A 14,135-nucleotide genomic window follows, 5' to 3' on the forward strand; every position below is an offset into this window, starting at 1 on the left:
GAGTAGAGTCTTTTTAGGGGTGAGTAGCGCCCCACACTCATAAGGGAGAGACTGCAAGACATCTAGGAATGTTTCACTTTCTTGGTATTCTTTCTTCAAGATTGACTTCTAAGTCCTGGAGTCTACTTTAATACTTGTTTTTTCATCTTTCAAATCATGCTTCCTATATCTAAAAGATAAAGGAATTCTTCCTTCCTATCTGGGGATAATGCTGAAGGAGTACCTCATACGTCTAGGGTACATCTTCGATCGTATGTTCTTGTTCTGGATTATACTACAGTTCCTCTTATTTCTCCTACAGCTCCTCAGGTCCCTCAGGGTAATGTGATGAATGTGATGTTTCATCAGTCTATGCATGAAATTACCCAACTGGTTACTGCTCAGGCCAAACGAGGTAGTTCATGGGTAGTTGGCTTATATAGAAGATGGAGAGCGGGAATTGGTGAAGGATATTCATCGTATGGCAAATCTTGGGGTTCATCTCTTGGACTCCAAGAATGGTGGTGTAATGGTGCAAGAAGTGGTTCGATCGTCTCCTAGTGTATAGATTAAGAAGAAGTGAGTGTTGAATTCTTTCTTGATGAAAATCAAGGGTTGCGTTGGTGAGCAAAATATGGTGGATTTTTAGATTTGCGGTGATGGTACTTTGCCGTACCAAGGGGGGCTGTGTGTTCCTAATGTAGACAATTTGCGGCAAAGGATCTTGGCTGAGGTGCATCAGTTGTGCTATGTTGTCCATCCTGGTTCTACTAAGATGTACCATGATCTCAAGGGGATCTATTGGTAGAGTGGCATAAAATGGGACGTGGTTTGTTTTGTGTCTAAGTGCTTAGTGTGTCAATAAGTTAAGGTTGAGCACATGAGGCTTGGTGGGTTGTATCAAGAGATTTAGTTGACTGAATGGAAGTGGGAGGATGTCAATATGGATTTTGTTACCGGTTTTTCTCAATCTCAGAACGAATTAGATTCTATTTGGGTTATTGTGGATAGGATGACAAAGTCTGTGCAGACTAGCTTTTCAGCGGAGGATTATGCGAAGCTTTATCTTCAAGAGATTGTGAAACTACATAGGGTGCCTGTTTAAATTATTTTTGATCACGGTATGCAGTTTATGTCCAACTTCTGACAGTCTTTCTAGAAAGGTTTGAGGATTAAGGTGAGTCTGAGTACGGCTTTCCACCCACAGTCGGAAAGAACTATTCAGACGTTGGAAGATATGCTTCGAGCCTATGTGATTGATTATGGTGGCAGTTGGTTGGAGCATCTACCTTTGGTAGAGTTTGCTTACAACAATAGCTATCATAAAAGTATTGGTATGGCTCTTTTTGAGGCGTTGTATATAGGAGGTGTAAATCTCTTATTGGTTGGTTTTAGCTTGGCGAGGCTGATTTGTTTGGTTTGAATTTGGTTCATCAAGCTATGGAAAAGGTGAAGGTGATTCGAGATAAAGTCTATGCTTCCCAGAGTCATCAAAAGACGTATCCGAATGTTAGGCATAGAGATTTGGAGTTTGCAGTTGGGGATAAGACTTTCCTGAAGGTGTCTCGTATGAAGGGACTAGTTCGTTTGGCAAAAAGAGAAAGCTTAGTACTTGGTACATTAGTCCTTTTGAGGTTTTTCAGAGAGTGGGAAATATTACGGATGAGTTAGATTTTACATCTAGTTTGAGTTTGGTTTATCCAGTGTTTCATGCTTCTATGTTAAGAAAGTGCGTTGGTGATTCATCTTCGATTGTGCCTTTGGAAGGGTTTGAATATCTCAGATTCTCTATCTTATGAAAAGGTCCTGATTAAGATATTGGATTGGCATATTCGTCGGTTGTGAACCAAGGATGTGGCTTTGTTTAAGGTTCTATGGCGAAACCACAACATGGAAAAGGCCACGTGATAAGCGGAAGAGGACATAAAGGCCAAGTATCCGCTCTTGTTTTCTACTCCTGATATTCGTGAGGAAGGTTTATGTTCTTGAACACATCTTTATTTTCTAAGTTTGTTAAAGGAAAGATTAACATCTTTGCCTCTTTATTTTTAAACTTTATTACTGGGATGTATAATAATACAAATGACTCTGTATGTGGTTACCCCAACCATATCCTTCATTTGGGGATGAATGTTCGTAGTGGGAGAGACTAAAGCATCCCAGGTTTGGAACCTTAGAAAATTTCCAGGAATCTCGTTCCTTGGACCCTTTACGACTCATGGTACAAGCCATAAGTTAGGGTACGAGTGGTGAAGACCTGTCATAAGCTGAATAATGTTAGTTGGTGGGATGGTCTTGGATACTGGATTAGATACGACTTGAGGATCTAAGTCGTAAGGTATGGGTACGATTCTTATACGTGACTTGTAAGGTGATCAGTGTTTGATCCTCCTGGTGTTATATTCTGCCAGGGATACAAATCATGGGTATGGATCGTACGCTAAGGTTAAGACTTTGTTGGATAAGTTGTATACTGGATAGTGTCTGACCCATGGTTGAGGGTTGGTTATGATTGGGTGGGTATCAACCGTAAGCTACGTTACAACTCGTAAAGAATTCAGTCATAACCCTGTGTCGGGTTTTTATGCGATTTAAGTGAACGTATTCTAAATACTTCCCTACTTACCCTAATAAGAAGCCACGACTTCTAATACACTTAGGAGGTTATTGACCCTATTAGTTTATTCTTAAACACTCAGAATCTCTTCCAAAACATATCATAATTTTTCAAGAGCTTTTGCGGTAAAGAGCAAGGGTTTCAACTAAGGGATTACTTTGGGGCTTGTCTTGGTGAATTCTTTCCATCAATCTTATTTGTTTAAGGCATAATTCTCTTCCCTAATTGTCATTTCAATCAAAGACATGGTTATATGGTTTATTTCATGGTTTTTACTTTTACATGGTTTTGGTTTTCAATCATTGATTTAGGGGTTTTTTATGTTAAAGTCTTGGTTATGATTTCTTATGGTTATAATTATGCTTTCCATGCATTAATGGTGGTTTTGGATAATAGAATTTCATGGTAATGGTTTAATGGTAATGCAGTTTGGTTTTGGTTATACTATGTTCAAAAGGTGTTTGAGTAAATGCTTATAAAGATATATTTATAGCATTGACTCTTTTAAAAGGGAACCCCTTCTTATTTTCAGCTTATGCATGAAACTATAAATGGTTTTAATGGTTTACAAAGGTTAAAGGCTAATCAGTTATGCTTGTGGAGAACATGGTAGTCTCCCAAGTGGGTAATATGGTAAACGAAAAAGGCACCGAGAGTCCGCTTAATCTAAATGGTTTGGCTATAGATAAGGGGTTTTCGATGCCCACGTCCGAGTTTCACATTTATATTAGAGGGATGTGATAGTCATCCAAAGGTTATTTCCTAGTCATACGACTACATGCACTAAGACCCTTTCAGTAGGGGGAGCTGAACCCATATGGCGCGTGGTTGGTAGGACGGATAAGCTATATGCCCCAGGTAAAGGTTTTAAATTGCATGCTAAACCCAATCCCTTATCCCAACACTTAAATATATGTATGGTTGTTTGTATTGGATGGTTTTCACGTGGTTTTGATAAATGGCATTACTTTATCCCTATCCTGAGTTTCATGCTAGTGTTAACCCACTAACCTATCTACTGGCAGCTGTATAACCATGCTATGTAGGAACCGGCCATTCGACTCCTCCATATTATTTGATTTGGGGATAACTTATTGGATTGATGTGGTGAGCTTCCATCCTTTCAGAAGGCATTATTTCATGTTGGACATTCTTAGACTTTTATTTTGTTTCCAGATATTGGTTTTGGCCATGGTTGGGGGCATATCCGAACCGAATATTTGTATTCTTTTGGATAGAGACTTTGTGGTACTTCTGGGGGTTGGAATAGGAGGGAAAGGAATTGGTGTCTTCCTTGGTATTAGAATAAGCTATGTGGCTAACATCATTGGACATAATTTCTCATTGTTCTATCTTATTACATTTTGGGTTTGACTTTCATATTATGTTTTGTTATTCTCTTTGGTTTGGTATGGTATGGATGGTTGTTTTGGTATGGACAGACTTGGTTGGGTCGGTCATGCTTGTGACCCTATCCCAAATTCTTCACGAGAGCATTGTGCAATCTTGTTATATGCTCGAAATTCAGCTCATATAAGGCTGTATAAAGTGGTTTGGTTGGGTTAACGGGGTGGTCCCTTGGTCCTAGGTGGACTTGGGATGCCCATTACGACAAGGCTCCGGTGCGAGATGTGTCACGAACTAACATAGAACCCAACCAAAATTAAGGTCGATCCCAAGAGAAATGAGGTGAACAGTTTCAATCAATGTGGTTATTTCAGCATTTAGTCAGTGATTTTCAAAAAGAGGGATTTAAAAGAAAAAGTAACAATTTGTCTATTAACATAACAAGTAGCTCAGTTAATTATGAAATCTATATATAGTTGGAATTTGAACTCCAAGAGGTAAATTCTTTACTCCTTTCTTGAATTTAATTATGAATAAGTATTGGGCATATTTTTACTGGAATTTTGTACTAGCTCTTGGATTGGGTTTGGTTACTTAGGGACAAGGGAAAATGTGAAATTTTGATAAAAGTGGAGATTTAGGAATTCCTACCAGTTGGGTAAAGTTAATATTAAATTTTATAAATCAGATACTAAAGGATTCATTTCGAATTCTTGTTAAGAAATTTGATTAATTTTTGGCATAAGTGATGATTATTAGAATAAATTGTTAAATATACATATAGTTTATTGATGGACGTATATATTATCCTTGTAGTAATTGTTTGCCTATATAGTGGGAACTAGTGGTTGAAAAGGTAATAACTACATTTTAGTGGGTTGAACTTGTTGAAGCTTTGAATACTATCGTAGCTAATAAAGTACTAACAGTATGTAAAGTGATACCTTCCTTCGCCACTAAGGAACTACCTATGTCTTGTGCTCTTTCATAAACATTAGTATAGTTTTCATGAAATACGAGGATAAGATCTTTATTTGCCTCATGTATTGTCCCCTCGTCCTACCATCAAGATTATAACTATTCATTTTGCTCTTTTTATGTTGAATCTTCATAATATTCCATATTATAATAAGTTTCTTTATTTGAAATTCTTAGGTCACATGGCATATATGCCATAATATATTTACACTTGTAGTTATGAGATGTTAAAATAAGAACTAGCTTTGAATAGAGATTCCACTTAATTAACTAAGTGATCTCAACTATGATTTACATGTCATAGTCCTTTAACACATTATTTGATAAACATTAATGATGGGAGGGTACATAGATTTTACTTGGCACATCTGAGTGATGTGATTCTTTGTACAACATCGAAACCAGACCATTATACTGAGCCCAAACATTAAGGCGTACCCACCTTTAAGGAATCACTTGTATTTGGAGTTAAACATCATACACTCGTTACCCCCTCCCCCCCGACTCAAGCTAATAAATGGTATATATAACAAATAGAAAGACCCTTATAGTGAGTCCATGAATGGATACATTGTATCAAACTATGAATACAATTATACATATTTGCATTTGGGTAGCGTTCTTATGTTTGACTCAGATCGCCTTCAGTAGTCCATCTCATATAGTTTAAGTACATCGCCTAGGCAAAGTTTAGGTGGTAATTATAATGAATGCTTCCGGGGAAATTCTATGACAATCTAATAAAGTTGGTGTATAAGTTATCGATTCATATCGTATATGTAGTACTTGTATGCTCATAATTCTTTCACCTTGATACTTGATTCATATGAGCTTCTGCACTTCTCAACTATTATTTTGTTTGATTTTTATACCACTATTGTATATTTATTGACGTCTTCACACTGGGGACACCACATTCTATTGATTAGGATCATATTCACAGGATAGCAGAAGTCTATGTTAGGATTTATTGCTATTTTTAGTTGATATTTTGGAGAGCTCTATCTTTCTCTGGAGCCAGTGTATATCTTGTATTTTTTTTGTATGTACAGATCTCTCGTTGGGTATGTCAGGGCCTATTCCAACTAGCTATTACCAATATATTATGTCAAATTCGCTAGAGGCTTCATGGATATCATGTAATGTTGTATTATACAGTTTTTATTTATATAACTCCCCTATGTGTATATATCTCATATTGGATATCTTGATAGTTATTATTCTATAAAATTGTATATGCCATATAGTGCTTGTAAAGTAGGTGCATACCATTCTTTTCTATCATTACCATCTTAGGGCGTGATAAACATGGTATCAGAGCCATGTCCAGTTGTCCAAGGTGTTTATGAAGTCATGTTATCACGATCCAAATTACGAGTCATGATGACACCTACTTTATTCCGCCAGTGGGTAGGACAGCCCGTAGCCCAAAGATATAAGAAATAGGCTAATTTGATGGGAAATGGTCTAAAAAGCTAGAAATGAACAATTAAAGGTTTATAATAATAAAAACACAATAAATATAGTCTAAAAGATAGATAAAGAATTAACAATTATCCCACAACCTAGTAGTATTGGTACAAGAGATACTAAAAAGGAACATAAGTACTGAAATATTAAAAAAAATTGTCTCAAAAAATGAAAACTAGACATAAATATTGAAGGAAAAAGGGGCAACTCCGACTCTGAGAGATGACTCTAAAATCTGAGCACATAATGTCAACATTATTATTATCATTTGTCGAACTTAAATCATAACTCATATTATCAATTGTAGGACTTGAATTAAAACTCAACATCAATAAACCATTGGGATTTTCATAGAATTAACACCAACTGTCAAATACCAACCAACATAATCATTAAGTATTTAATCTCATAAAAGTCCCAAAAATAACCATTTCAAAGGGTATAACATGCATATAGAGGTTTACAAGAGCTAACAAGAATCTTAGCCTAAGGTGGCTCGAAGGGGCCCACTTCAAATCCCCAAAATCCATTCTAAGGTAAATTCTACCTTAGACTAGGCTAAGGTATCTAAATTCACTTTTAGATGTTTAATAAGTCATATTATCCCTAGCATATCAATTCTACCTAAAGCATGAGAAACTAAGTCAGTTCTACCTAAATTGCGATTTTAAGATAACCTAAACAGTCCAAATAATGCTAATTACATCTAACATGCTTTCAATAACTAAATCCCATCCCATATCTAGCACAATATCATACTTATACTACAAAGTAGCACAATCTATGAAAAAATTAAACTTATCCTACCTGAACATCTAAGAAAAGCCCAAAGAAGCTGTTAAATCAATGATTTTCCCTTTCAAGAAGCTTCCGCAAGATGCCATGATTGCAAAATCACAATATACTCATCAACATGAGAATAATGATACCCATATTACACTATTATACTTTGGGTAAAAAATAATGCAAAAATTCCATGTGGGGCTCATTTATAGAATCACACTTTTAATACTGACAATATGTCCCTCTATGCTCAAGGAAATTTACCCTAAAAATAGGTGTACTCCAAATTCTAATGGCTTTACAATAAATACTCCAATATTCTAGGGAATTTTAAAAGATATGAAGGCTTTAATCATCAAATTGATGGAAGCTTACCAAGAATTTGGCGAAGAAACATGTAATTTAGCTTCACTAATGCTCCAAAATCACCCACTAATGATTCTCCCAAGTTCTCCCACTTTTTTGGGTTCTATATTAGTGAAAATGGGAGAAATCAGGCTAAGTAGGGGTTTTTTTATAGGCTAACCAGGTGATTGGGTATCATTTAAGTGGACACTAGTCTGCTTAAACGGTCACCTCTTAAGCTATCTAGTGTTATTTCAGTGACAATTAGGTGTCTCGCATATACCGCTTAAGCGGCCCCTTACCGCTTAAGCGGTCATCGCTTATGTGGTAGGGGTATTGTTTTATCGAGCCTCGACTGGGCAAGCATGGTATCTTAAGCAATTGGCTAGTCTTTTTAGCACCCCTTTTGCTTAAGCATACCAAAACGGCGCTTAAGTGGCGCACCAAGAAAATTTGAGACTTGTAATTTTTCCAAGTCTTCTCCAACCCCTCGAAATTCATCCCCAATCTCGTATACATAAATTAACTAAGCTACCCTATTAAATTTGACATTTAAGACTCAATGACGTAGTTAAACTTTTCATTTGAGGTTGTTGTGATAAAAAGTGGTTCCCACACCCATGTGCCATTTTTCTTAACTTCTGGCTAATAGCCTGAAATGAGTCCAAAAGCCTCGGGACCTGGACCACGAGTCTATCTAGCCTAAAATTGATGTTCTAGAGCTACTGTAACTATCAGAATTAACATACGACATTGTTTGACTAAAGTATTCACCCAGTAGCCAATTTGAACCAGCAAAGACTTCAAAACAAGGAATTGACTCTAAAAATCAAATGAATTATATAGTAACCAAACTGTCAGCTCTAACAAGTCATAAATAACTTAGGGAAGCTATTGGAAAGCCTTATATGATAAAAATAAGTGAAATAAATAAAATGACCTGGAGGGTCACTATAATATCCACTACTAAAAGGACTTTTGTCTAAGAAAGTAAAGGGTTAGGATGTACTTGGAGCCTCCAACAAGTGAGGATACTGGGTACTTATCTCACTCTCGATCTCCCAATTAGCCTTCTGTACTGAGCGGTGCCTCTACTAAACCTTAAATACTACAATATCTCTAGTGTGCAACTGCCTAACATTACTTGCCAATATGAGCACTGACTCCTCCACGAAGGTCAATCGTTCATCCAACTTAACTAAGCCTCATCTAAGAATATGAGATAGATCATGAATATATTACCACAACATAGAACATCGAAAATCGAATGGATAGAAGCAAAATTTTTGGGTAAGGCTAACTCATAAGACAACTCACCAACTGTGTGAAAAATATCAAATATATCTGGCGCTAAGCTTGCTTTTTCTCCCAAACTTCATCATACCCTTCATGGGCGATACACAGAGTAATACCCAATCACCAACTCCAAATCTCAAGGTATAAAATCTATGATCTGCATAAGCCTTCTGCCTACTCTGAGTTGCCCTCAACCACTTTTGAATCACCCTGACTCTATCCAATGACTCCTGAAGCAAGTCAGTACCGCGAGGTCCAATCTCAAAGGTCTCAAACCACCCTATAAAGAATGATATTGCCTACCATACAAAGATTCAAAAGCTTCCATCGCAATACTCAAGTGATAGCTATTATTATATGTGAACTCTGCCAAAGCTAAGTGCTTTTCCTATTATCTCTAAAATTTATAACATAGGCTCGGAGCATATTCTCGATAACCTAAATAGTTCGCTCTGAATTCCCATTAGTCTAAGGATGAAAGGCCTTTATAAGGTCCATCTGTGTACCCAAATCCTCTTGAAAAGCTCCCAAAATATTGAAGTCCAAACCTAACCTTGGTATGAAATAATAGATATAGGCACACCATGCAAACAGACTATGTCACTAACATAGATATAGGCTAACCTCTCGACTATAAAGGATATTTGAATAGGAATGAAATATTCTGACTAGGTCAACCAATCCACAATGACCCAAATACTATTAAAAGTACGAGAGGTCTGAGTTGACCCACTAACAAAGTCCATGATAATTCGCTCCCATTTTCACTCAGGAATGGCTACCTCTAAATCAATCAACCAAGTCTTAAATGCTCAGCCTTCACTTGCTAACAACATAGGCAACGATCTACAAAGTCTACCACATCTTTGTTCATACTACTCTACCAATAATGCTACCTCAAATCTCTATACATCTTAGTTGTACCCAAGTGAATAAAATATTTGGAGCTGTGAGTCTCAGTAAAATTAACTTAATCAAGTCATCAACCCTCAAAACACAAAAGCATTTATCAAATCCCAAAACACCATTAGAATCTATGGTAGCCCTCTTGAATCACACCTTAACTCCTGATCATGAATGATGAAAAGTATCTTATCCTTAAACCGATGACTCAAAATTTTCTCAAATAGTGAAACCTTGCTCAACACTAGCAAGAATCCTCCTAGGTTCTTAAATTTCAAGTCACACCATCAAGTTTGCTAAGGACTAGACGTCTCGTGCCAATGACCTCTGTGAAATTGAGATAGAAGCCAAACTACCCATGCACATCGCCTTTTGACTCAAAGCAACCGCTATCATATTTTCCTTACTCGAATGATACAAAGTAGAGATGTCTTAATCCTTAAGAAACTCTATCTATCTTTGTTATCTAGAATTAAGCTCTTTTGGGGTCATAAGATGCTGAAGACTACTATGATCTATAAAGTCTTACAATGCACGCTATAAAGATAATGTTTCCAAATCTAGAGTGTAAAAACTATTGCTACCAACTCCAAATCATGAGTAGGGTAGTTGCATTTGTGAACCTTTAGTTTCCTTGATGAATAAGCAATAAGTCAACCCTTCTGCATCAAAACACAACCTAAACCAATACTAGAAGCATTACAATATATGGTGAATCCCTCACCCTTAATAGAAAAATCCAAATAGAAGTGAAGTAAGAAATTCTTTAAGCTTTCCAAAGCTTGACTCATACTTCCCAGACCATCGAAAAGAGAACTTCTTTAGAGTCAATTTGGTCATCAGTGCTACAATAGTAGTAAAACTTTCAACAAACCATCTATAGTAATAGACCAAACTAATAAAGCTACAAACCTCAGACAGAGATGTAGTAAAATACCCTGAGTTTTATTCCTTTGAATTTTCTAAAGTTTTTAAGACTTCTTTTGATCATACCACTTACCATATGAATCATATGGTTAGGTTATAGGTTACATAACCCATATCATATGTTGGACAGTGGTTGGTGAATGAGTTTTTGGTATGGTTATAGTTTAGTGGGTACGAGTATTATGGCTAGTGACGGGTCTGTTAGTTGATCCTTTACTCAATCTAAAATCTGGTAACTTAACTTAGATTTGAGTATGAGTTGCTCACCATGAGTTATGAGGATAGGGTATGAGTGGTACAGTCTAACTTGTATGTTGGACAGTGTCCAACCCCTCTAAATTTTGTTATGGATATGAGTTAAGGGTACTTGTCATATGCTTAGGTATGGGTGGGCCTTGTTAGTCGTATATTGGAAAGTTTTGGGTTTTAACATTCTATCTAGGATATGAGTATTGGGTACTACTCGTATGATAGGGTATGGTTTGGGTAGTGGAGTCATATCCTTTAGCGGGAATTTTTACAGTTTAAGTTGGGGGTATTCTTGACATTTCCCCTCTTAACCCATTATGACCCCACAACCTAAAACCCTATTGAGACTTTATTTACCCTATTATTCTAGTATTTAACACTTTAAAACTCTCTCAAATCTCTTTCAAGCTGTTGGGTTAAACAAAGACTCGGGTTTCCTTTAAGGTGGTTAATTAAGGCTCTAAAAGAGTTGTTTCACCCCATCTTCTTCGTAATCTAAGGCATGTTACTCCTCTCTCATTTTTAGTTCAATTAAATGCATTTGATATAGATGGTTTTCATGGAAAAATTGTGATATGGCTTTGGGTTTTGATTTTTTGTTGGGGGTTTTTGGTTATTAATCGTTGATATATGTTTTCCCATGTTTTTACTTATGGTTTTTATATTATAATAGTGGTTTGAACATATGGTTGCATGGGAATGGTCAATTGGTACTTGGTTTTGGGTTTGGAAATTATATGCTCTTAAAATGTTTGTTAAAATGCCTATGAGAATGCTTTTATTAAATAGTTTGACTTTCATTGAAAACTTTAAATGGTATAATATGGTAGTGGAACCTAAATTGGTTAAATGGTTTTAATGGTTAAATGGAAAGGCCTTAGTAGCCATGGATTTGATTTAAAAACCTTATGGGGTACACGAGAATCACCCAAGTAAATATAATAATGGAACCTATAGGGTACATGGGAATCCCCTATGTGATTGGCTAAGGACATTACTTTCAAGCTATAGTCGGTATGACGATACCACTTCTTATAGCCTTGGTTAATAATATATGAAATTGGTAGTTTGGTTGGTCACAATAGGGATTAGTATGGTCTATTTGTACTCAGTAGGTATCATAGGCTGACCTAGCAAAGTAGAAAATAAAGTATACAAAATACACACTAAAGGTGCATCACCTATAATAAAAAAATATCCCACAATGATAGCCCATACTGCTTGCACTAACAGTTATATAATATCCACATATAATACAGCAAATCCCTAGAAAAGAATATAAGTATACATTTATACCACATATAAGCAAAGGAAAATGGAACAATATATATGATAAAATCAAGGATAAATAAGGAATGAGAGAGCAATGGCTAGGTAACAAGTCAAGCAGAATATAGAATCACATCACAATTATGATAAAGCAAAAACAATAAGAATGATGATAAAGATGATGATGATGATGATGTAATGCATGAGGTTGTCTCAAACCTCAAGGCTGATATACAATATCTAAGACCACTGCAGAGTCTTTGTAATTACCTACAAAGCTATAGTAATAAGACCTAGGACCCATAAGAGGTTAGTCATCCCATATACAATCCATATATCCATATTTGGGGAAGGTTTTATAAGAGGTTAAATTTTTTATTATAAAGAGGTGTTGCCAATATTTCTCAATATTTCCATAGTGGTACCATTGTTTAACGAATGAGTAAAATGTTGCAATGTTCACAACCAACCATAATGAGTATTTCCACGACCAAGCACAGCGAGTATTTCTATGAGCAACCAATATGCCAATCATGTGAGTCAAATATCCACTCAATATTTCCACCCATCCATGAATTTACATATGATTCATATGTCAACAGAGTATAAATCCATCACAGTACATAATTGGTACCGCAATATGCTATTCATAAAACAAAACACAATTATTCTCATGTACACATTCTATCAACATCACATAGGACCCCACACGATCACACATAGCACTTAATATACCAAATCCACCAATTACATCACATATAGGACCTCACACGGGCACACCACAATACAATAGCCATTTTGACGATTAGTTCTCACACTTGTAACATGCTTTGTACATGAATTAACTACCCAACCCAGTCTAAAAGAGTTAAATCATAACACACCTCGAATGCTAAAATTGCAACAAAAGCCTTCAATCCATAATTTTTATCCTAATGAATGGATGTAAAATCAACTAAAATATAAAAATATAGAATATACATTAGAAAATGACGCAAACAATACTCATATTACTTAGTTTCAAGTCGGGGTCAAAATAAACCCACAAAATAAGCTTTCAAAAAAAAGGAAAAATCCTAAATTTGTCTCAAAACATGTTTCTTATATTTTTAGGAGTCTACAGCTAAAAACTCAAGCTAAAACAAGTTAAAAATGAGGTTCAAATCAAAGAAAAACTTTTAAAATTTACTGGGTAAAAACTTTTAAATTAATTTAAAAATGAAGAATTAAAGTTGTTTTGTAGATGAAATTAAGGGAAAACTAATAGTTATAGCATTATAAAATCATTCAATTAAAAAAGAGTGAAATTGGGGTTTAAATTTGAAGAATACCATTTGTAGGCCTTACGGGCCAAAATTCCCAAATTTCATACCTTAATTTGTGTTTAAAATAAGAAATTAATGTTAAAGAAGGAAGAAATTCATTGAAATAAGTGTAAAGGAGCTTACCCAAACTTAGAAATGGAGAAAGTTCCTCAAAACTAAAAAAACCTAAGCTTCAAGTCTGAGAAATGATGAAAAATAGTAAAAACCAGGTATTTACACACCCAGGCTTCATGATCGCGGACCAAGGTTGTGATTGTGGTACCTTGCCTATCAAGGGTATAATGATTGCAGAAAGGGTATCATGATCGCGAGACCTCAACTACAGACGCAATCGCGATCATAGGTGCACCAGCTGAGTAGTACACCAGTTGGGGAGTTGGTGTGTTCCAAGTTTCTACGGGCCCCTCGAGATTCAACTGAAATTCTGTAAATGCAAACTAACTATGCTACCTTATAAAATTCGATGCTCTGGACTCAATGGAAATATCAGATTTTACAAAAGTCATCATTTTCACAAAGTCGACCCCCGAAATCTAAAATTATAACTTTTTGAGGGCCAAAATATGATTTAAAGTCACCTTGCCCACTTGTTTGAGAATGGTAAGTTTTTACAGCTTATGTTTAACACTATATTTCTCTAGTAATTC

This window comes from Capsicum annuum, chromosome 9 (assembly GCF_002878395.1).
Source record: "Capsicum annuum cultivar UCD-10X-F1 chromosome 9, UCD10Xv1.1, whole genome shotgun sequence".
NCBI lineage: Eukaryota > Viridiplantae > Streptophyta > Magnoliopsida > Solanales > Solanaceae > Capsicum > Capsicum annuum.